Source organism: Nycticebus coucang, chromosome X, assembly GCF_027406575.1.
Source record: "Nycticebus coucang isolate mNycCou1 chromosome X, mNycCou1.pri, whole genome shotgun sequence".
In the NCBI taxonomy this organism is placed as follows: Eukaryota; Metazoa; Chordata; class Mammalia; order Primates; family Lorisidae; genus Nycticebus; species Nycticebus coucang.
Genome location: NC_069804.1, coordinates 96,431,307 through 96,455,499, shown reverse-complemented (window position 1 = coordinate 96,455,499; position 24,193 = coordinate 96,431,307). Strand labels below are relative to the sequence as shown.

Here is a 24,193-nt window from a genome sequence, read left to right as displayed (position 1 = left end):
AAAATGCATATATATAACACACATATATGTTATAAATAATATATATTATAAATATATACATGTATACATTTATAATATAATTATATATATTATATATATTATATTATAAATGTATACATATATTATAAATATATGCATGTATATACATTTATAATATATGTATACATATATATATATGTGTGTGTCTTTGTCAATGAGCAAGGTGATTTTTAATCTGCTGTCTTAGAAGGCTTGCTCTCCATTGTGGGAATGAGCCACAGCTATTTACATAGAATCATTGCCAGTAGTTACAGCAAGATGCTAGACAGAATATCATTCTGGATAGGCAAAGAAGGGATAAAAACAGACTAGGGAACAAAGCTCTGAAATCAAATATAAGCAGAATTCTGAAGGGATGGGGATAGGGAAGAAAGAATAAGGGCTAAATCATGAGGGAGGTTGGTGAGGTAGACTTGAGGGAGTAAGAGGAAGCATCAAACCATCTGAGGTGCAGAGATATAAGGGAAGAGTCCATTGTGACATATAATCTAAAAATAATAATTAAGAGTCTGAAAAAGGAAAAATATGCCACAAGCCACCTCTGTGAGAAAAAGAAAGCAGTTAAAACCTTACAGAAAATACCTCACACCTTCCCTACCAAAAAGTAATTCTGCTGATTAAATTTCTGGATAGAGGACTCAGAATGTAAATAAGAGAGACACATAGACATAGACTTTAAAAATAGACTTAAGAGACACAAAGTAAAAAGTCAAGAGAGACACAGACAATTAAAGAAGAAAGGAAAAAATGCTCAGACATATCTGGACATTAGAATCATCCTACTGACCTCATGAGTCACCCATCCTCACCTCATCTTTCCCAAAGCTTCTTTCTATATCCCTAAATTTCTGAAATTTAGCCTTAACCAAGGAGTAGAATTAGAACAAAGCTGGTACATGGAGGACGATCCAAGATTCCATCTCACCAATTCAGATCCCCTCCTTTTCCTGTACCAGAATGTCAGGGCTTCACTTGTAGCCAGGGACATATTAGGGTTGAGAATAGACAAAATAGAGGACAGGAGCCCACAAAACCCCACAATCCTAGGGCCACAGCGCCAGAGCCCTAGTTCATTCAGTGAAATGAAGAGATCACAGGCATTTCTGACTACATCCAGCAGAAGTGGGGGATGGCCTCTAAAGACTCGAGCCAGGAGCAGGACTTGAATCTGAAGCTTCAGAGCCAGCTAGGGTAAACCTCCACCTGGTGTCCCTGGTCCACCAAGTCCACCAGTTTCAATTCCTCTTGGGATTCCTCCTCCAGAACTCTTCAGTTGCCAGCTACAAGCCGAAGACTCCTGTTCCATCAATAGGTGAATCTCATAAGCATCATGTCTCAAATTCATGATGAGGGAGACAGGCTAGGCCCAATTCTGATCCACAATGGGGAGCCAGTCCAAACTTTCCAGCCCACAGGACATTGTCATAGATGAGGTACGAGGCTCAATTGAGGTGACTAACAGTGATGCAGAATCTCAGAACATCTGAGAGGTGCACAACTCTTTTGCTGGACTCAAGGGCATCTGCTGAGTTACCCAGGTGTGGAAGCTTTCTTCCAAGGCTCCAGTTGACCCTGCAGTTCAAATTTGATTCTGTAACTCAGGACTGACCTCATGTCTCCACAGGGCATGATCCGAAGACAGCAAGCATATTGATCAGCCCTCTCATCTCTAGCCTACATTTGTGAGTTACTGTGTGCACATCTCCATCAGAGATGTATATTTTTATTCTTTACAGTTAAAGCAAAGTATTCCAGAAAGAGAGAAAATTGAGAATGATGTGAAAATGTCCCACTGTTGTTTTACTTAATTCTTAAAACTATACTATGAATTTTCTAAATCTAAGATCATCTATGGAAATGTAATTTCATCTATTCCTATTTCTCAGAAACCCAGCTTTGGTTCTTACAGTTTCAAAAGGTAGTCTGATACTGGGCTGGGCGTGGTGGCTTATGCTTGTAATCCTAGAACTCTGGGAAGCTGAAGCTAGTGGATTGCTTGAGCTCAGTAGTTCGAGACTAGCCTTTAAATGAATTTTAAGAACTAATGTTAAAAACAACTCTTAGTGGGTGGCACCTGTGGCTCAAGGAGTAGGGCACTGGCCCCATGTACCAAACCTGGCCCTGGCCAAAAACTGCAAAATAAATAAATAAATAAATACTCTAGTAATTGAGGGGGGGGGATGACACAATAGAAGCAGGCTGCCAAAATGTCACTCCCAAGAAAAGCAGGAAAATTTCAGGCAATTGCTTCCATCTGTCAGACTCTCGTGTTCAATGAATGGTACTGGGAAAATTGGATAGCCACCTGTAAAAGACTTAAGCAGGGCATGCACCTCTCACCACTCACAAAAAAATAATTCATGATGGATAACAGACCTAAACCTAACACATGAAAATATAATAATTCTAGCAGAAAATTTTGCAAAATCTCTTATTTGTACCAGCTTAGAGAGACAGTTTAAGAAGACACCAAAAGCAACACAAATAAACAACACAAATAAATAGTACCTGACCAAACTAAAGCATTTCTGTACAGCCAAAGACACAATCAATAGAACAAATAGACATTATATAAAATGGGAGAAAATATTTGCATGCTCCACATCAGACATAAAATAAAGAAACTTTTTTTTTATTAAGTCATATATACATAGGTCATGAATACATTTATGCCTTTGCGGGATTCAATGTGTTGATTATTTGTACAAAGTAGAGTAGATGCAAATCCTACTAATTAATATATATTTTTTACTTCATTTGCTTAATCACAGTGGTAAAACATTTGTGTTCAATACTTGATAGATTTGACTTTTACCCTTGCAATATGCTCCATAGGTGTAGTCCCACAATTAACCCTCCCTATATTGACCCCCCTCCCTTTCCAGCCCCCTCCCATTCCTTCCTTCATCCTGGGCTATAGTTAAGATTCATCTTTTTTTTTTTTTTTAAGGGTTTTTTACTTTTTTTTTTTTTTTGGTTTTTGGCCGGGGCTAGGTTTGAACCCACCACCTCCGGCATATGGGACCGGCACCCTACTCCTTGAGCTACAGGCACCACCCAAGATTCATCTCTTATATGAAAGTGTGAGTGATTATAAACTGGTTTCATAGTAGTACTGAGTATATTGGATTTATTTTTCCGTTTCTGAGATACTTCATAAGAAGAATATTTTCTAGCTCCATCGATGTAAACATAAAAAAGGTAAAGTCTCCATCTTTTTAATGCTGCATAGTATTCTATGGTATACATATACCATAATTTATTAATCCATTCATGTGTTGATGAGCACTTGGGCTTCTTCCAAGACTTGGCAATTATGAATTGAGCTGCAATGAACAATCTTCATTGCCAGTTGATTTTTGGTCTTCTGGATATACACCTAGGAGAGGAATTGCAGGATCAAATGGCAGGTCTACATTTAGATCCCTGAGCGTTCTCCAAACTTCCTTCCAAAAGGAATGTACTAGCCTGCATTCCCACTAGCAGTGCAGTAGTATTCCCTTTTCTCCACATCCATGCCAACATCTGTAGTTTGGGGATTTTGTGATGTGCGCTACTCTTACTAGAGTTAGGTGATATCTCAAAGTGGTTTTGGATTGCATTTCTCTGATAATTAAAGATGATGAGCATTTTTTCATATGTCTGTACAGTCTGAGCCTGTCTTCTTCAGAGAATCTTCTGTTCATGTTTCTTGCAGACCATATGATTCTCTCGATTGATGCGGAAAAAGCTTTTGATAATATCCAGCATCCTTTCTTGATCAGAACACTTAAGAGAATAGGTATAGAAGGAACATTTCTTAAACAGATAGAGGCCATCTACAGCAAACCTACAGCCAATATCGTGTTGAATGGAGTAAAATTGAAATCATTTCCACTCAGATCAGGAACCAGGCAAGGTTGCCCATTGTTTCCAGTGGTTGTTAACATTGTAATGGAAGTCTTAACCATTGCAATCAGGCACGAGAAGGCAATCAAGGGTAGCCAAATAGGATCGGAGGAGATCAAACTGTCAGTCTTCACAGGTATGATTGTATATCTGAAAAACCTCAGAGATTCAACTACAAAACTTCTCAAAGTATTCAAGAAATACAGCAGCATCTCAGGATACAAAAATCAATACTCAAAAATCTGTAACCTTTATGTATACCAATAATAGTCAAGGTGAAAAAACCATTAAGGACTCTGTTCCCTTTACCATAGTGTCAAAGACAATGAGTATCTGGGCGTGTATCTAACTAAGGACCTCTGAAAAAAGAAATAGAGGAAGATGTTAACAAATGGAAAAATATACCATGATCATTACTGTGAAGGATCAACATTGTTAAAATGTCTATACTTCCCAAAGTAATCCACAGATTTAATGAAATCCCTATTAAAATACCTCTGTCATACTTTAAATGTCGGGAAAATTAGTATTTTGTTTTATATGGAAACAGTAAAAACCTTGAATAGCCAAGACATTACTCAGAAATAAAAATAAATCAGGAGGTATCACGCTTCCAGACTTCAGACAATACTATACATCTATAGTGATCAAAACAGCATGGTACTGGCACTAAAATAGAGAGGTAGATGTATGGAACAGAATTGAAAACCAAGAGATGAACCCAGACACTCATTGTCAATTGATCTTTGATAAACCTATCAAAAATATAAATTTGAGGAAAGATTCCCTATTTAACAAATGGTGCAGGGTGAATTGGTTGGCGACTTGTAGAAGACTGAAATTGGATCCACACCTTTCTCCTCTAACAAAAATTGACTCTCACTGGTTAAAGGACTTAAACTTAAGACATGAAATGATAAAAATTCTTGGAGAGAGTGCAGGGGAAACACTTCAAAAAAATGGGCTGGGAGAATACTTTATAAGGAGGACCCCCCCCAGCAATTGAAGCAACATCAAAAGTACATTATTTGGAACTAACCAGAAAGAGTTAAATTACACTCTACCAATGGACCTAAAAGTTATTTACAGAAAATTCTATTTAAGAGTTACAGAATATACATCTTTTTCAACAGCACATGGAATGTTATCTAAGATAGATCATTTGTTATGCCACTAAACAAGTCTTCACATTAAAAAAAAAACCTAAACCATTTCAAGTGTCTTTTCTGACTACAGTGGAATAAAATTATAAATCAGTGGCTCTCATCCTTCCTAATGCCATAACCCTTTAATACAGTTTCTGTGGGTAACAACCCACAGGTTAAGAACCGCTTCTATAAATCAGACAAGGGTTACTTTGGAAATTGTACAAAAACACAGAAGTTAAATAATATGCTCCTGAACAATGAGTCAATGAAGAAATTAATATGGAAATTTAAAATTTTCTGAAGAAAAATGAAAATAAGAACAAAATATACCAAAATATATGATACGAAGTAAAAGAAGTTATAAGAGGAAGACTTATGATAATAAACTCCTATATCAAAAAAGCTGAAAAATTTCAATTAAACAACCTAATGATGTCCCTAAGGAACTATAAACACAAGAACAAACTGAACTAAAATTTAGTTGAATGGAAAAAGAAATATCAGAGCAGAAATGAAGGAAATAGAGGATAAAAAACCACAATAGATCCAGAAATAAATATAAACAAAATCTAAAAATCTTCAGTAGACTAAGGGGGTAAAAAGGAAAGATGAGCCAAATTAAAAACAAAGGCGAAAAAAGAGACATTGTAACCCATATCACAGATTAAAGGATAATAAAACACTATTGCAAACAACCATAGGCCAACAAGTTAGAAATTCTAGGGAAAATGGATAAATTCCTGGACACATAAAACCTACCAAGATTTAAGCATTAAGAAACACAAAACCTGAGCAGATCAATAATGAATAATAAGATTGAATCAGTAATAAAATTTTTCCATTAAAGAAAAGCCCAAAACCAGATGGTTTCTCTGCTGATTCTACAAAATAATTTAAAAAGAACTATTATCATTTTTCCCAATAACTCCAAATAATTGAAGGGCAGGAAATCTTCCAAACTCATTCTCTTAAGTTAACATTATTCTGATACCAAAACCCTACAAGGACACAGCCAAAAAATTAAAAGTATAGTACAAGACCACTAATGAACATAGATGCAAAAACCCTCAATGAAATACTAGAAAGCCAAATTTAAGATCACAATAAAAAATCATTCACCATGATCAAGTGTGATTCATCACATAGATGCAAGGATATTTCAACCTAAGCAAATAAATAAGCATGACATATCACATTGACAGAATCAAAGATAAAACCACATGTCCTTTCAATATACACAGTAAAATCATTTGATGAAAATCAACATCCATTCATAATAAAAACCATAAAAAATAAGGATAGAGGGAATGTACCTCAACATATTTAAGGCCATATGTAAAAATTGCACAGCTAACATCTTATTTATCATCGAAAGCTTTTTCTCTAAAATCTGGACACAGACAGGGATGACCACTTCCCTCACTACTTTTTTTTTGGGGGGGGGCTGAGTACAGGGAACTTTATTGATGTTGTATGACAAGGTGGGGTTCCTTAAGCCTCTCCCATTCTTCAAGGGATCTGGTGTGGAAAATGTGTCAAGGGGAGATTTTGAGTGAGTTGGGGGACTGAGTAGGCAGGGGCACCCCAGCAGCTAAGGGTCTCTCTCTTCTTCTTATGCTCTGGCTGGGGCTGGTGGTATGGGGCTCTTATTCTCTAGAGGCCATATAGGATTGAAGTTCCACCCCCCCATTTCTGTAGCCAAATTCAATGTTGTACCTGGCAATGGGTTTGACAAAGTGGTCATTGACGGCAATGCCAGCCCCAGCATCAAAAGTGGAAGAATGAGTGTCACTGTTGACGTCGGAGGAGATGACTTGGTGCTTGGTGTAGCCCAGGATACCCTTGAGGGGGCCTTCCAATGCCTGCTTCACCACCTTCTTGATATTTGGCAGCCTTCTCAAGATGACAGGTGAGGTCCATGACAAACACATTGGCAGGGAGACACAGAGGAGCTTCCCATTCAGCTCAGGGATGACTTTGCCCACAGTCTTCCCTGCACCAGTTGAGGCAGAGATGATGTTATGGAGAGCCTTGTGGCCATCAAGCCACATCTTCCCAGAGGGTCCATCCACAGTCTTCTGGGTGGCAGTGATGGCATGGACTGTGGTCATGAGTCCCTCCACAATGCCAAAGTTGTCATGGACGACCTTGGCTAAGGGGGTTGGTGGTGCAGGAGGCATTGCTGACAATGGTGAGGCTGTTTTTGTACTTCTTGTGGTTCACACCCCTCACAAACATGGGGGCATGAGCAGAAGAGGAAAATGACCGTTTTGGCAACTCTCTGTAGGTGAAAACGCCAGTGGACTCCACAATGTAGTCAGTACCTACCTCGCCCCATTTGATTTTGGTGGGATCTCACTCCTGAAAGACTGTTATGGGATTGTCACTGATGACAAGTTTCCTGTTCTTAGCCTTGACTGTGCCATGGAATTTTCCATGGGTGGAATTATACTGGAACATGTAGACCATGTAGTTGAGGTCAATGAAGGGGTCATTGATAGAGACAACATCCACCTTGCCAGAGTTAAAAGCAGCACTAGTGACCAGGTGCCCAATATGAACAAAGCTGCTAATTCTCACCTTCACTTTCACCATGGTGCCTCAGGGATGCAGCTGGTGCTGCATGAGAAGATGAAGCTGTATGACAAATGGGAGGAAGAGAGAGCCCACTTCCCTCACTTCTATCCTGAACTGGGCTAGATGTCCAAGCCAGAGCTATTGGGTAAAAGAAAGAGATAAAGAGTAATGAAATTTAAAAACAGGAAATCTAATTATATCTATTTGAAGATGACATGTTATATATAGAAAACACTAAAGGCTCCACCAAAAATCTAGCAGATCTAGTAGATCTAATAAATGAATTTAATAAAGTTGCAGGATACAATATCAACATACAAAATTCAGTACAATTTTTGTACACCAACAACAAACTACCTGAAAAAGAAATCATGAAAATAATATCATTTATATAGCTACAAAAAAATAACACCTAGGAGCAAATGTAACCAACAGGGTGAAACAGGGCTAAAACAAAATTTATGAAACATTTAAGAAAGAAATTCAAAAGGACACAAACACAGGAAAAAAATATACTGTGTTCATGGACTGGAAGAACGAATATTGTTAAAATTTCCAGATTACTGAAAGCAATCCACAAATTCAATGCAATCTCTATCAAAAATACTAATTAAATGCTTCATGGAAATAGCAAAAAACATCCTAAAACTTGTATAAAACCATAAAAGACCATGAATAACCAGAACAATCTTAGGCAAAAACAACAAAGTTGGAGGCATCTCCAATTATGCCCACATCACAAAATCCCAAAACTGCAGATGCTAACCTAGGTGTGGAGATAAGGGAACATTTTTCACTGATGGTAGGGTTGCAAACTAATACAACCTCTGTGGAAAGAAGTATATAGATTTCTCAAAGAGCTATATGTAGACTTTTCATTTGATCCTACAATTCTATTACTAGGCATCTACCTAGAAGAATAAAAAAATCACTTTACCACTAGGACATCTGCACTAGAATGTTTATTGCTGATCAATTCACAATTTCCAAGACATGGAAGCAACTCAAGCGCCCATCAACCTATGAATAGATTAACAAATTGTGGTACACATATACCATGGAATACTATTCAGCCATAAAAAGATGGAGATTTTACATCTTTTTATATTTACCTGGATGGATTTGTAACACATTCTTCTCAGTAATGTATCACAAGAATGGAAAAACAAGGATCCAATGTACTCAGTACGAATATGAAATCAATACATAAACAACTACATGTCTACACAAAAGAAAAACACAAATATATTCTACTGAGGGGGGAGGGGAAGGGAGAAGGGGAGGCAGGTGGGTGATTGGCAGGTTCTCACCTAATGTGCACAATGTAAGGGTATTCAGCACACCCTCTGGGTGAAGGATTCAACTGCAACTTGAATTTTACTTTAGAAATGTAAACATTGTAACCTTAACATGTGTACCCGCTAATTAATCTGAAATGAAATTGTAAAAAAGAAAAGAGTAAAGGAGAATTAAAAACAATACAATCTAAAAACATGTGCTATAAAAGTATAATAATGAAAATTTCAAGATAATAACACAAAAACAGAAACATAGACCAAATGAAGCCAAATAGAGAACCCAGACATAAATCCTCATATGTACAGCAACTATTTTTTAAGAAATATGTCAAGAAAATACATAGGGGAAAGCACAGTCTTTTCAAAAAATGTTGCCTACAAAACTTTATATCCATGTGCAAAATAATTAAACTAGTCCTCCATCCTTCAGCATATACAAAACTCAACTCAAATTGAATTAAAGACTTAAATTTAAGACACAATACTGTTAAAGTATTGGAAGAAAATATAGAGAAAATGCTTCATGACACTGATTTGAGAAAGAATCTTTGGATAAGACTGCAAAAGCAATGATAACAATATCAAAAATATAAAAAAGGATTATATCATGCTAAAGATTTTCTGCAAAACAAAGGAAACAATTGACAGAGAGAAAATATAATCTATAAAATGGGAGACAATATTTTAGGGAGACAAGATTTATAGACAAACTATAAATCTGATAAGAGGCTAAATCCGAACAAGGCGTTAATATCTATAATATACAAGGAAATCAAATAACTCCACTGTAAAATAAAATAATGTGATCAAAAAAATAAAATATTCAAATAGACATTTCTTCAAAGACATACAAATGACCAATGGATATATGAAAAATGCTCAAATTCACTCATCATTAGGGAAATTCAAATAAAAACCACAGTTTAAATGTCACCTCAATTTAATGTCCATTAAAATGACAAAAAATACTGAATTCTGGTGAAAATCTGGAGAATGGGGAACTTTTATATGTTGATAGCGGTAATGTAAATTAGTAAAAGCATTGTGGACAACAATAATGAAAATTTCCTTAGAAAATTAAAAAGAGAACTGTCATAATTGCCTACTAAATACTAACACTGGACATATATTCAAAGAAAATAAAATAAATGATTTGAGGAGATATCTATACTCACATACTGATTACAGCACTATTCACAATAGCCAAGATATGGAAACAATGTAAGTGTCTATCAACAGATGAGTGAATAAATAAAAATTTGATGTGCATATATAGATAATGGAATAGTATTCACCTATAAAAAAGAATGACACATTTTCATGGATGAACCTGACATGGATGAACCTGAAAGACATTATGTTAAATAAAATAAGCCAGACACAGAAAGACAAATATATGATCTTACTCCTATGTAGCATTAAAAATGCTGATCTTGTAGAAGCAGAAAGTATAATATTGGGTATCAGATCCTGGTAAGATGAAGGAGGAGGAGAATTATGGAGAGTTTGGTCAATGCACACAAAGTGATATTTTCAATCAACACTTATGTGCACGTATGGAAATAACAATCATTGGAAATCAAGCAGGTGGGACGTGGGAGGAAGAGATGGGTAGATTCACGCCTAACCTATACAGTGCACACTATGTGGGTTATGGGCACACTTATAACTTTGAATCGAATATTACAAAAGAAATATATGTAACCAAATGTTTGTTACACCTCACCCCCATAATATTCTTAAAGATGATGGGCACAAAGTTACAGTTAGATAAAAGCAATATGTTCTAGTATTCTATCACACAGTAGAGTGACTACAATAAAATAATAACATACTATACATTTCAAAATAGCTAGAAGAGAAAAACTTGAATGTTCTGACCACAAATTAATGATAAACACACAGCTACAATAAAATGAAACTTAGGATTCACATATACCCTTGTAAAGGTCTTAGCAAAATAACTAAGAAAATGCTACAAAAGCTATGTTAACTAATGTGATGAAAATGTGTCAAACCATCTATGAACCAAGTGTATGGTGGCCCACGATCATACTAATGTACACAGCTATGGTTTAATAAAAATAAATAAAAAAAAATGAAACTTAGAAATAAAACTGCCAGATACAAAAAGCTCTGTCACCAATTTGAAATAATAAAAAAGAACAGAGAGATGAATATTCTAAGAAAGAGTCAAAAACAAATGTTACAGATCAAAGACACTGTAACAAAAATGAAAAAAAATGCCTTTCTGAACATGGGTCAGAAAAGGGAAGAAAAGACTGAAAAAAGACAGTAGAATACCCAAGAACCATGGGACAACTACAAAAGGTATAAGATTATGTGCAATAAGAAAAACAGAAGGAAAAGAAAGAAAAAAAGAAACAATCAACATTTGAAACGATAATGAGTAAAAATTATCCCAAATTTATCTCAAACACCACATCACAAATCCAGGAATCTTGGGTAACGATGAGAAGAACACATTCCCCCCCCCCCCCCAGAAGAAAAAACATACTGGCCAGGTGTGGTTTCTCACACCTGCAATCCTAGTACTTTGGGATGCCAAGGCAGGTAGATTTCTTGAGTTCAGGAGTTTGAGAACAGCCTGAGCAAAAGAGAAACCCCCGTCTCTACCAAAAATAGAAAAGTTAGCCAGGCATGATGGTGCACACCTACAATCCCAGCTGCTTGGGAGGCAGAGACAAGAGGATCACTTGAGCCCTGGAGTTTGAGGCTTTGAGCTTGGGGCAACAGACTGAGACTCTGTCTCAAAATTTAAAAGAAAAATACTACACCTAAGCATATCATATTCAAACTCCAGAATATGAAAAAAAAGGGAAGGGGAATCATGAAAGAATCCATAAATAAAAAAAAATAAAAACAACTAACTTATAGAGGAACAAGTAGCACCAATCCATCCTTCTTCTTAGAAACAATGCAGAGACAGTGGAGTAAAATATTTAAAGTGCTTAGACCAAAAAAAAAAAAAAAAAAAAAAAACAACAGAATTTTTTATCCTATGATATTATCCCTCAAAAATGAAGAAAAAATACTTTTTTTTTAGAAAGAAATTATTTTCTCTTAAGACTTTTTGTATTGAAAGCATTTTTTTTTTAATCTTTCTTAGCCTAAAAGACAATTTTCCTTGGAACACATAAGAACTGTGCAGTAGCCATTTGTGTTAAAGCAGACATGCAAGATGAACCTGAGGGATGATAGAATACAAAGAATATATTTTTGTTATGGCTGGTTACCCCAGCCTTTTTTCCCTTGTGTGTGTAGTTCAAGTGTGCACTGGGAGGAGGCTGAGGCCTGCGACGTCAACCATATGCTCCTGCCTTGCACCTCCAATATGTTTTATTATTGTTTTTAATTAATGAATATATGTAATATTAATAGTTGTTATTTACTGGTGCAGGTGGTTGACATTTTTCCCTATTTTCCTCACTTTATGAAAGAGTTACAAAAGAACATTTCTAAAACCAGAGGACAAACAGGGTTAATGTTACTTTAAAATTACATTCTATATAAATATATATAAATATATATTAAAATACCAGTTTTTTTCCTCTGGGTGCAAAGATGCACATTCTTTTAAAAAATGTTTTAAAAAAAATTCCCCTTTCCTCCCCTCAAGTCAACTTTTGTGCTCCAGAAAATTTTCTATTCTGTAAGGCTGAGCGTAAAACTCAAGTATTAAAATAATTTGTACATGTAGAAAGAAAAATGACTTTTTTTCAAAAAATATTCAGGGGCAGCTGCCAAATTGGTGTATTATATATTGCTGTTTCTGTTTCTTGAAAGAATTTTTTTTTGTTATTTTTACATCTGACAAAGGAAAAAAAAATAAAAAGAGGGTAAGAAACAATTCGGGTGGGATGATTTTAACATGCAAAATGGTCCTGGGGTTTCTTTGCTTGTTTTCTTCCTCCTTGCCCTGCCCCCATCCACACACACACTTTCCATAAAACTTGAAAATAGAAAGCAAAAACCCTCAACTGTTGTAAATCATGCAATTAAAGTTGATTACTTATAAATATGAACTTTGGATCACTGTATAGACTGTTAAATTTGATTTCTTATTACCTATTGTTAAATAAACTGTGTGAGACAGACACCCTGAAAAACAAAAAAAAAAACAAAGTAAAAAGTCCAAATGTATTAACAACATATCATAGTGGGTTGGAAAAATAGTTTTTCACCCTACAAAAATCGAGGAAATCTCTTGTCAGTATATCTGCCTTATGATAAATATTAAAAAATGTTCCTCAGAGAGAAGGAAAATAATATAGGTCAGAAATTTGGATCTACATGAAGAAAAGCAGGCCAATAAAGACAGAATAAGTGATGATAGAAGAAAAACTGTTGTTTTTCTTATTTTCTTTAGTTTTAATTGATATAATATTGTGCTCAAAATAATTACAGCAAAAATGTATTACTTGATTATAGATTATGTATAAGTGAAATAGATGACATCAATGGCTTTAAAGCATAGAAGGGAGAAACTAGAAATATTTTTGTTATTGTATGGTATACCTGTGAAGCAGTGTAGAGATACTTGAAAGGAGCCTTGGATTATTTGTATATGTATAAAGTTAATTCTATAGCAACCACTAAGAAAAGGTTTAAAATGAATACAAATTAAAAAGTATAATTAATAGGCTATGAAAGGAGAGAATCATATAACTAAAACAGCAGAAGTAAGAAAAAGAAATAAAGAACAAGGGCAACAAACAGAACACAGTAACAAGTATGGTGCATATCAGTCCAACTATATCAATTACCACTGTAAATATTAATGATATCACTGACATCAATTAAAATATACAGATTATCAGAGTGTATCAAAAACCAAGATCCAAATTTATGTCATCCATAAAAAAACAACTTTAAATATAGAGATATATGTAAATTGAAGAGATGGGGAAAGATATACTAGGCTAAGATCTATCAAAACAAAGCAGGAATAGCTGCATTCATTTCAGACAGTGTAACTTCAAAGCAATGGAAATTATCAGACACAAAGAATGGGATAATACAATGACAAAGGAGTCAATTCTCCAAGAAAATATAATAATACTTAACATACATGTACTTACAACAGAGAATCAAAATGTGTGATGCAAAAATTAATAAAAAATAAGAATAAATAAAATCCACTTTTATACTTGGAGATGTAACACCCTATATCAGAAATGGACAGATCCAATAGACAAAAAATCATAAAGGATAAAGTTGATTCTAATGGTACCTTCAATCAATTGGATAAAACACACATCTATAGAATGTTTCATTTAACAATAACAGGATGTACATTCCTCTCATGCTCACATGATGAGTAATAAATGATAGCAACCAGAGGTGGGGATGAGAAGGAGAATAAAAAGGGTAGGTAAAAAGTAAACTTCCAGTATGCCGAGGAAGTCACCAACTTGTTAAAATAGATAATTAAGTTTCATCTGATATCTATTGAGAATTTTTTAACATGAAAAGTGAATTTAAATGTATCAAAATTAATGTAACTATCAATTGAAATTATATAAAGTCCTCATTATAAATATGAGCTAAATGATTATAAATAAATCATTTTCAAATAAAACATTTTGTGAGAATGATATAATTAGCTTAGCTGACTTGTCCTACATCCCTCTACAAATACATCCAAAGATAAATCTCTAAATCGGCTGATGCTCCAATAATTCACAAAAACAGTAAATAAGAGTTTCCTTGAGCTTCAGCAGAGCTCTCTTAAAACTTAAACTGTAGACATAAAGTGTCAAAACTGGAACGAATTTTAGCGATCTCTATTTTCATATTTTATTGATGATTTTGCTTGAAATGCTAGAATTTAGGTAAAGCCATGTTAATAGAAAAGACACTAAACAGAGTCAAAAGAGCAGCTTGATTCAGTTCTACCATATACCATCAATGTGAGCGTGATGTAACCTAATTACTTGACATTATGAGTATGAATATGCATCTATAAAATGGTAACAATATTATCAGTTTAACAATGCCTTGAAATTAAAAAAAAATATTAGTCAAAAAAGCGGACCACTAAAAAAACATTAAGTAACCAATACATTATTAACTACAGTCACCATGCTGTATGTCAGATCCCCAGAACTTATTTTTACTTTAAAGAAAATATTGCAGTAATTGCATTTAACTCCTCCTTTCATTGTACCTATTTCTCTGTATAGTCATTTCTCAGCATTGGGTCCTTCCAGTAGAAGAATGCACATCATATCTACTGGTGTGTTTCACTGCCCACCTACTGTCATTATTTTAGAATGTTTGGTTGCTTCCAATAATCAGATATTAATTCTATTAAGTCCAAAATCACACATTAATATATTAATTAAAATGTAATTAATAAATTAATTTCAATATTCATACAAGAAAGACATTCATAAAGACAAAGAAATTATTCTTGGACTGTGTTTATTAAAACATAATGTTGTAACCTTAAAGTTACATATTTCAGGTGCAAATCTTTAATATTAAAACACTTTTGCAAAGTGCTGCAAAATAGTATGTTTTTATGTATGAATATTCTGTGAAATCTGGGGAAGCTGAGTATATAAAACAAGATGAAATGTGACATGCAGAGATAAGACTCTAAGATGTTTCAGAACATCTTACCTTCTATCCACACATGAACTTCACTGGGAGAGGATATCACAGTAGGATCTCCTTGGAAAAGATGAAATTATTATGCCACGTCTCACAAAAAGAAAATTTTCTGGTGGTTAATGTGTGAAGCTTAGATAATCTGAGTATCTACAGATGAAATAATAGAACTTCATCAGGCTCAGGTTATATCTATTCATACAGACTGAATTATATTAACACATGTTATAAGGTGTGGCAGTTTTGAGGAAACTAGTCTCCCAACAGCTAATAATTAAACTACTATTTATTGAGTAACAATTTACTGAAATACAAAAATTCATATATAAATCTAACATAACTTCTATCCCACAGAAATTGTGAATCTTCTAAAAAGGATCAAAAATACACAGTGTTATTTACTAACTTGAGAGCAGTGGCATTGAAAGAATATGTTAAGGAGTTTATGCATAACTGAAAAGAAAAGAAAAAGCTTCGTGTATGAGGTAGCATCCGTGTCAAGCCAAAGAAGACTAGACAGAAAAGAATGTTGAAGGAAAAAAAGTGGTAATATCTGCCTTACCTACATCATGAGTATCTTGTGTGACGCATGAAGAGAAAAAAAAATGAAAAGAAAAGCACTTTCTAGAATGTAAAATATTCATTACAGAAATGTTAATCATTATTCGTGATAGTTTTAAAGGTCCAATTTGTCGGAGCTTGCAGTGTCTATGATTGTATTACTTGGCTCTTGAAACCCTCACATTAGGAAAGGTACAAATACCCTCACTTCCCTGTTTTTGTTCGTGTTCTGCCTCATGAGGTCCCTGTGAACAAGTCTCTTCTTTCATTTCAGAAAGGGCCACCAAACAGTGACCCCCCTACTGCTAAATTGTCAGTTGGCCAGCCTAACTGTCCCCCACCCCCCACCCCTTATTCGTCTTTGGATTCTGAGGGCAGTTTTTCAGTTCTGTCTTCACCCGAAATTCCCCCACTGGTCTGTCAGGACCTCCATTTGAAATGCGGGGCTAGTAACTGAGGGAACAGGTATGAGGCTCAGGCAGCCCGACTACCTGAGACTAACCACCCAGGGGCACCTGGTCATTCTCAATTCCTCCCTGCCCTTTTGCCCAGGCAGTACAGTCGACCTCTTCCCCTCCAAAAGTACTGCCGTTCGGGTCAGACCATGTTGAGGATTGGCGCTTTCAAAGCCATGCTCCTCTGAGCCATAAACACTACCCTGCTTTCCCCCACAGCTATACTCCAGAGCTACTGCAGACAAACTCATTACTGGGCTTCTCCTCTACCTTCTCTGGCCAGACTTTGGGGGTTGGATCACTTCTGCTGCCAAACCATCCGTTGGTTCTGGGAGAAGCAACTGATCTGGCTGCCCAGCACCTCAGTCACTACCAGCCCCCAGCTCCAGCTGGTGCCAAGAAGCTTCAGACTTCTGGTGATGTAACTTAGCTCTAGCCTGGCTGGAGGTGGGGCTTTTGGCTGGAGGGCTGGTTTTCTCCCTTTCCTGGCACATAATAGCTGTTTTAAAAGTTTGTTCTCCTTGAAAAATTGCCTGAAAATCTGTGGACGTGCTTTAAGGATTCTCACAAGAAAATTAAATACACCACAACACATTAACACAAATTGAGCACGAATTCGAGGGAAGAAGAAAACTGAGAGGCAAGTGATTACAAATTTCCTAATAAAAGGGATTATCTTTGGAATGCTGAGCCGAAGTGAAGACGTGACCCTCTCTAGCATCCCTCTATCAAACGTTTCCCTCTTTCTAAATCTAACTTTATAGACCATAAAACTAAGGCCCACACTTGTATAGTACCCACATTTATAGACCATAAAACTGAGACTCACACTAGCTTCTCCTGTAACCTTATACATTGATCCTTCCACTCTGATAATTAGTTTAAAAAACTCCCATATTGACCTGCCCAGTGGATTTAGATAATGTTGGTTTAAAGTGGACCCAAGCTAGTACACAGTGTTCATGACGAAACTTAGAAAAAATATTTTTTTTCATTTGAACACAAATGACTACCAGAACACTGGACCCTTGACCTTGTGAATTTGTGAACCTCATGTTAAACAAAGCTGAAATTATCCTTCTTTTCCTGCACTAAGTTTCCTAGAGCTGTGGGCACCAGACATTGCACAATAATGGATGGATGCATTTAATTTTAAAGGAAATAAAATTAAAATAATTTTAAAATAAAACATAAAATTAAATTTAAAAGATAAGAAGAACAAGAACAAAAATAAAAGAAGAAACTTTCGAAAGTTGTGATGAAGTAAATCAAAATTTCTATTAATGTCCACATTGATTGGAAAACATTTTCCTAGGAGCTTCATGTCCCCAAAGGAGGCCATCTGGTTAACCAAAGGACTTCCTGAATTCTGAGCATAGCTGAAATGTACCTGAAAAATAATTTTATCTAATTTTCATTTTTAGATAAGGGAACTGAGGCCCAGAAAGAAGAAATTTGTTCCAGGTTACACAATAATTTAGTAGCAGACCTAGAAAAAGTGCCAAGGAATCTATACCCCAGTGTAATGTTCCACCCACCAAACGTCATTCATACCAGAATTAAACAGTATTTCAGGAGAATGGAAAACGTTTTGTGAAAAAACCCACATAGGTTTCTCTCTCTAAGGATCTAAACACAAAAAAAGGGAGGGAAAAACAAAACAAGACAAGACAAAACATCCAAACACTAATGATGAGAGAGGAAAACAGCTGATGGTGAGTGAGGAGGTAGACGTAATATAGGAAAGAGTTACTGTTTTATCAGTGTGAAAGTACATGAAATCATTTCAACCAAATGAAAGTATCAGAACCAGTTAGCAACCAGTATAAAAGGTAGTGGCTGATACCTGGTATTACAAAGATAGACCTTTATCAGCTGTCTCAAAACAGCTTCTCTACTGTTTTGCTCAATATATACATATCTACTATACAAATTTAACATTTTGTTGTTGGTGATGTAACTTTTGGAATTCTGAAGCCAAAATTATCTTACTTTGGGTATTTAAATGTATCATTCAAATGCCTATGTATTCACAGAAGCAAGGTTAGAAATGGCATATTCAAATTATGGAAGTCTTACTTTTAGTTATGCTGAAAACCACTATTACTTATGTCTTTCTCTTTTCACCCTTCTTACATTTGTTTCACTGTTTTTATTTCACCACTTTTTTCTTTTTCTTTCTTTTCTCCTTCCTGTCTCAAAGTGCTTCAGCAGGGCACTTTGACTCACCCCTGCGATTCCATGACTCTGAGGGGATGGGCCAGGTGGGTCCCTAGAGCAAAAGCAAGATCCCATCTCTGCCAACACCTAAGTACAGAGACATGAATATTTAAATATAAAAGGAAGTGAGAGTAAAAAGTATGTGAAGGAATTGAACAAGATGAAAATATACATGAGGAGGACCCAACAGAAAAATTCTAAAAATGTGAAAAACCAGAACAGATAAACCACCACCAGGAACCATGGGCTTGGTTACAAAAGAGGACCCCACATATAAAGAGTTTATGTAATGAAAGAAAGGGAATTTAGAGTATGGATGGCAAAAATAATGAAGGGAATTGAAGGGAAAATGGAAAATTACCAAAAGAAAATCCAAAAATTGACATAAGAAAAGAATTAAATACATGATTAAATTAGAAAGGGTATATCAGAGCTTAAGGAATTGAAGGAGTAATTCTGGGAACTTAAAGATGCAGTAGAAACTATGAATAACATATAAGACCATGAAAAAGACTCTCAGAGCCAGAGGATAAGGCTCTTGATCTAACTGAAGCATGCATGAGGCATAAAAGAAGAGAGTAAAGCAGAAAAATTTCATAGGAATTATGTGACTTCATGAAATGTTCAAATATATAAATTACAGGTATCCCTAAAGGGGAAGAAGAATGACCCAACGTAATGGAAGTACTACTGGAAGATATCATAAATGAAAATTCCCCAATCATCACCAAAGATTCTGAAATACTACTTTTATGTTGTCATTCTGCTCCTAGGGATGGAACGACAAGGGGACAGCATGAAAAACAAACTCTTACATTAAGTTATTTTCAAAGAAATAATCTGTGAGGCTCAGAGAGGTGAACAATTTCACCAGGACAAAGAAGATTACAAGAAAATGCCACCCCACACTGAAATCTCATGGTGTTTTTATTGTGTTCCTAACAATGTTAACATTTCAAATAATACTGAAATCAAAGAGATAATCTGGGGATAGGGAAGGAACTTTGATCACATTCATGACACATGAATGATTTGTGTCAACATCAAAGCTTGGGGAAACAAAGTATAGGGAGATAGATAAGAGGAACTATGTCAAAATTTACCTTAAAAAGAACATACATTAACATGGATGGTAAATGTCAACTACATTCTAATCTAAATTACTGATCTATTCCAACGTGCCCAAATCGGTATTTTCCAATATGACTTATTAAACTGTTTCAAACTGGTCAAGCACTCTGCCCTTTATTGATGTCTTTAGCTTTAAAAGCTAAGGACACAGGTTCTTGCATTTTTGTATTCCTTAACAAATGCTTTACAGTTTTTATTTCATTTTAACTCTTCTAGCCTTAACCCACATACTTGTCAATTCTCTTAATAAACACGAATGGCTTGAATTCCCCTTGAAGAGTCACAAGCTGGCTGAATAGATAAAAGAGCACAAGCCGATTATCTGTTGACCCTAGGAAATACACCTAAGTGTGAAGGACAAAACAAGACTTTGGATGAAGGGTTGGAAAACAATATTGCAGGCAAATGAAAAGAATAAGAAAGGAAGTGTCACAACTATATTTTCAGACACAAGTGGATTTAAAGGAACTAAAGTTAAAAAAGATAAAGATGGTCACTACATATTGGGAAAGGGAACAATATAACAGGAGGACATTTTGATTCTAAATATTTACGAAACCAACTTAAATGCTCCCAGATATATGAAACAAACCCTAATTGTTCTGAACAATATGATAACCTACAACACCATAATACCAGGGGATTTTAATGCTCCTCTTATATAACTGGACAGATCCCCTAAACACAAACAAACAAAAAAAAATAGAAGGGATTTAAACATGACCCTAGAACAATTTTGCTTAATAAACGTACAGAACACACCACCCCAAAGCTAACCAATATACTTTCTTTTCATCAGCTCATGGATCATACCCAAAAATAAATCATATGCTACGACAAAAATCAAACTTCCACAAAATTAAGATAATTGAAATTATACCTTGTACCTTTTCACACTACAAGGGGATAAAGGTAGAACACAACTCCAAATACAAATTTTCATTCCCACACAAAGTCGTGGGAAATGAAACAACTTTATTCTGAATGACAGTTGGGTCAAGTAAGTGATAAAGGATGAAATTATTTAATTCCATGCACATAAAGGAAATTAAGCCCCAATCTGCCAAAACCTGTGAAATAAGAGGGAAATTTATTGCATTAGATGCCTATATCCAAAAAACAGAAAAAGAACACACTATCAACCTAATCAATCATCTCAAGGAAATAGAAAAGGAAGAGCAATCCAATCCTATCCCAAACCTAACAGAAGAAAATAAATAACCAAAATTAATTTAAAAACAAATTAAATTGAAAACAAAACATTATTCAGATAATTAATGCAACAAAAACTGGTCCTTTGAACACATAAACAAAATTTATAAACTTTGGGCCAGATTAACTACAAACAGAAAAGAAAAATCTCTAATAATCTGAATCAGAAATGAAACTGGGGAAATAACAACATATACCACACAGATACAAGAGATTATCTCTGACTACTACAGGAAACTCTATGACCCAAAATTTGATATAGTGGAGGAAAGTTCCAATACCTGGAACCACACAACCTCCCTAGGCTTAAACAGGAAATAATAGTTCTCTTGAACAGGCCAATATCAGGCACTGAAATTGAAGAAACCATAAAAAAACTTCCAACAAAAAACAAATTCCTGGAACTAACCACTTTTTACCAGAATCCTATTCAACCTTCAAAGAACTTCTACCTATACTGCAGAACCTATTCCAAAACATTGACAAGGAAGGAACCTTCCTCAACAAGTTCTATGGAGCAAACATCACCCTGATACCAAAACCAGGAAAAGATCCAATGACAAAGGCAAACAACAGAGAAATTTCACTAATGAAGATCAATGGAAAAATACTCAATAAAATGCTATTAAAAGATTACAGCTACACATTAAAAAATTATACATCACAATCAAGTAGGCTTCTTACAAAGGATGCAAGGCTGGTTTAACATACATAAATCCATAAATGTATTTCACCATATCAGTAGGGGCAAAAACAAAGATCATATGATCCTCTCAATAAATGCAGAAAAGGCATCTGATAAAATTTGCCATCCTTTCCTAAAAAGAATATTTAAGTAATATAAGCATCAGTGGCACATTTCTTAAACTGATTGAATGCATCTATGAGAAACCCACAGCTAACATCATACTGAATGGAATAAAACTGAAAGATTTTTCACTTAGAACAGGAACCAGGCAAGGATGTCCTCTATCACTGGTACTATTCAACATAATTCTGGAAGTTCTAGCCAATGCAATCAGGCAAGAGAAGGATATTAAGGACATACAAACGAAGGCAGAGGAGGTCCAACTCTTGCTCTTTGCTGATGATATAATCTTATATTTAGTAAATGCCAAAGTCTCAACCACAAGATTCCTGGGAGTGATCAAGAAATACAGTAATGACTCAGGGTTCAAAAACAATGTCCACAATATAGTAGACTTTATTGGCTAGTTGATACAAAATCAGTGTATAACAGTCAAATTGATAATCAATGAAGGACAGAATACCCTTCACCACAGCTTCGAAGAAAATGAAATACCTAGGAATATACCCAACAAAGGAGGTGAAAGATGTCTACAAAGAGTATTATGAAACCCTAAGAAAAGAAATAGCGGAGGATAATTACAAGTGGAAGAACATACCATGCTCATGGCTGGGAAAAGTCAACATTGTTAAAATGTCTACACTATCCAAAGCAACCTACAGATTTAATGCAATCCCCATTAAAATACCAACAGCATACTTTGAAGAATTGGTAAAAAATTCTTTTCATTTTGTATGGAACTAGAAAAAATAAAACAACCCTTATACCCAAGGCAATTCTTAGCAATAAAAATAAAGCCAGAGGCATCATTCTACCATACATCAAGTTATAATACAAGCCCAAAGTGATTAAAACAGCATGGTATTGGCACAAAAAATAGAGACATAGCCATATGGAATGGAATGGAATAGAAAACCTAGAGATGAAATGATCTACCTGTTACCATCTGATATTTTATAAACCAAACAAAAGCATACACTGAAGAATAGAAACTTTATTAAATAAACAATCCTGGGAGAACTGGTTAACCACATGTAAAAGACTGGAACTAGACCATTACTTTGCACCACTTACAAAGATTGACTCAAGATGGATGAAAAATGTAAATCTCAGATATTAAACAATAAAAATTCTAAAAGAAAGCTCTGGAGGAACTCTTGATGATGTCAGCCTGGGGAAAGATTTTATGAAGAAAACTTCAATGGCAAACACAACAACAATAAAAATAACACAATGGGACTTAATTAAGCTGAAAAGCCTCTGTAGAGCTAAGGACACAACAATTAAAGCAAATAGACAACATTCAGGATCTGAAAAGATATTTGCAATGTTATGAATATGACAAAGAGTTGATAACTGTAATCTACACATAATTCAAATTAATCAAAAGGAGAAAACATTCCCATATATCACTGGGCAAGAGACATGAACAGAACCTTCTCTGAAGAGGACAAATGGTCAGCAAATGTATGAAAAAAATGTTAATCTTCACTAGTCATCAGAGAAATGCAAATCAAAACCATACTGATATATTACCTAACCCCTGAGAGAATAGCCCACATCACAAAGTGCCAAAGCTTCAGATGCTGGAGTGTATTTGGAGAGAAAGAAACACTTTTACCTTGTTGGTGGGACTGCAAACTAATACAGCCTCTTTGAAAAGAAGTAGGAACTCAAAGTATACCTTCCATTTGATTCTAAAATCCTAGTAATTGGCATATATCCAGAAGAAAAAAAATTATCATAAGGACATCTTCACTAGACTGTTTATTGCAGCTCAATTTATAATAGCCAAGATTTGGAAACAACCTAAGTGACCATCAACCCATGAATAAATAAAAAAAAACTGCTGTATATGTATATCATTAGATACTATCCAGCCTTAAAAAAAAAAAGATGGAGACTTTATGTATTTTGTTTTAACTGGATGGAGTTGAAACACATTCTTGGTAAAGTATCACAAGAATGGTAAAGCAAGTGTCCAATGTACTCAATACTAATGCTAATAGACGAAATAATGCACACCCTCAGAAGGGAAAAACTAAATTCAATTTCAGTTGGGGTGAGGGGGTGAGGTGGGATGGGGTGGAGGAATAGGGATTGGTGTGCCCTCACCTAATGGGCACAATATAACTCTATATGCCACACCTCCTGGTTGTGGGATACAAATAAAATAGATACTTTACCTAACAAGTGTAAACATTGTAGTATAATGGTTTG

The 24,193-nt window shown here is 35.1% G+C and overlaps 1 pseudogene; it reads right to left on the bottom strand.

Moving 5' to 3' along the window:
* Positions 1–999: 999 nt before the first annotated feature.
* On the bottom strand, positions 1,000–7,255 carry LOC128576911 (peroxisomal membrane protein 11B-like; annotated as a pseudogene).
* Between the last annotated feature and the right edge of the window lie 16,938 nt (positions 7,256–24,193).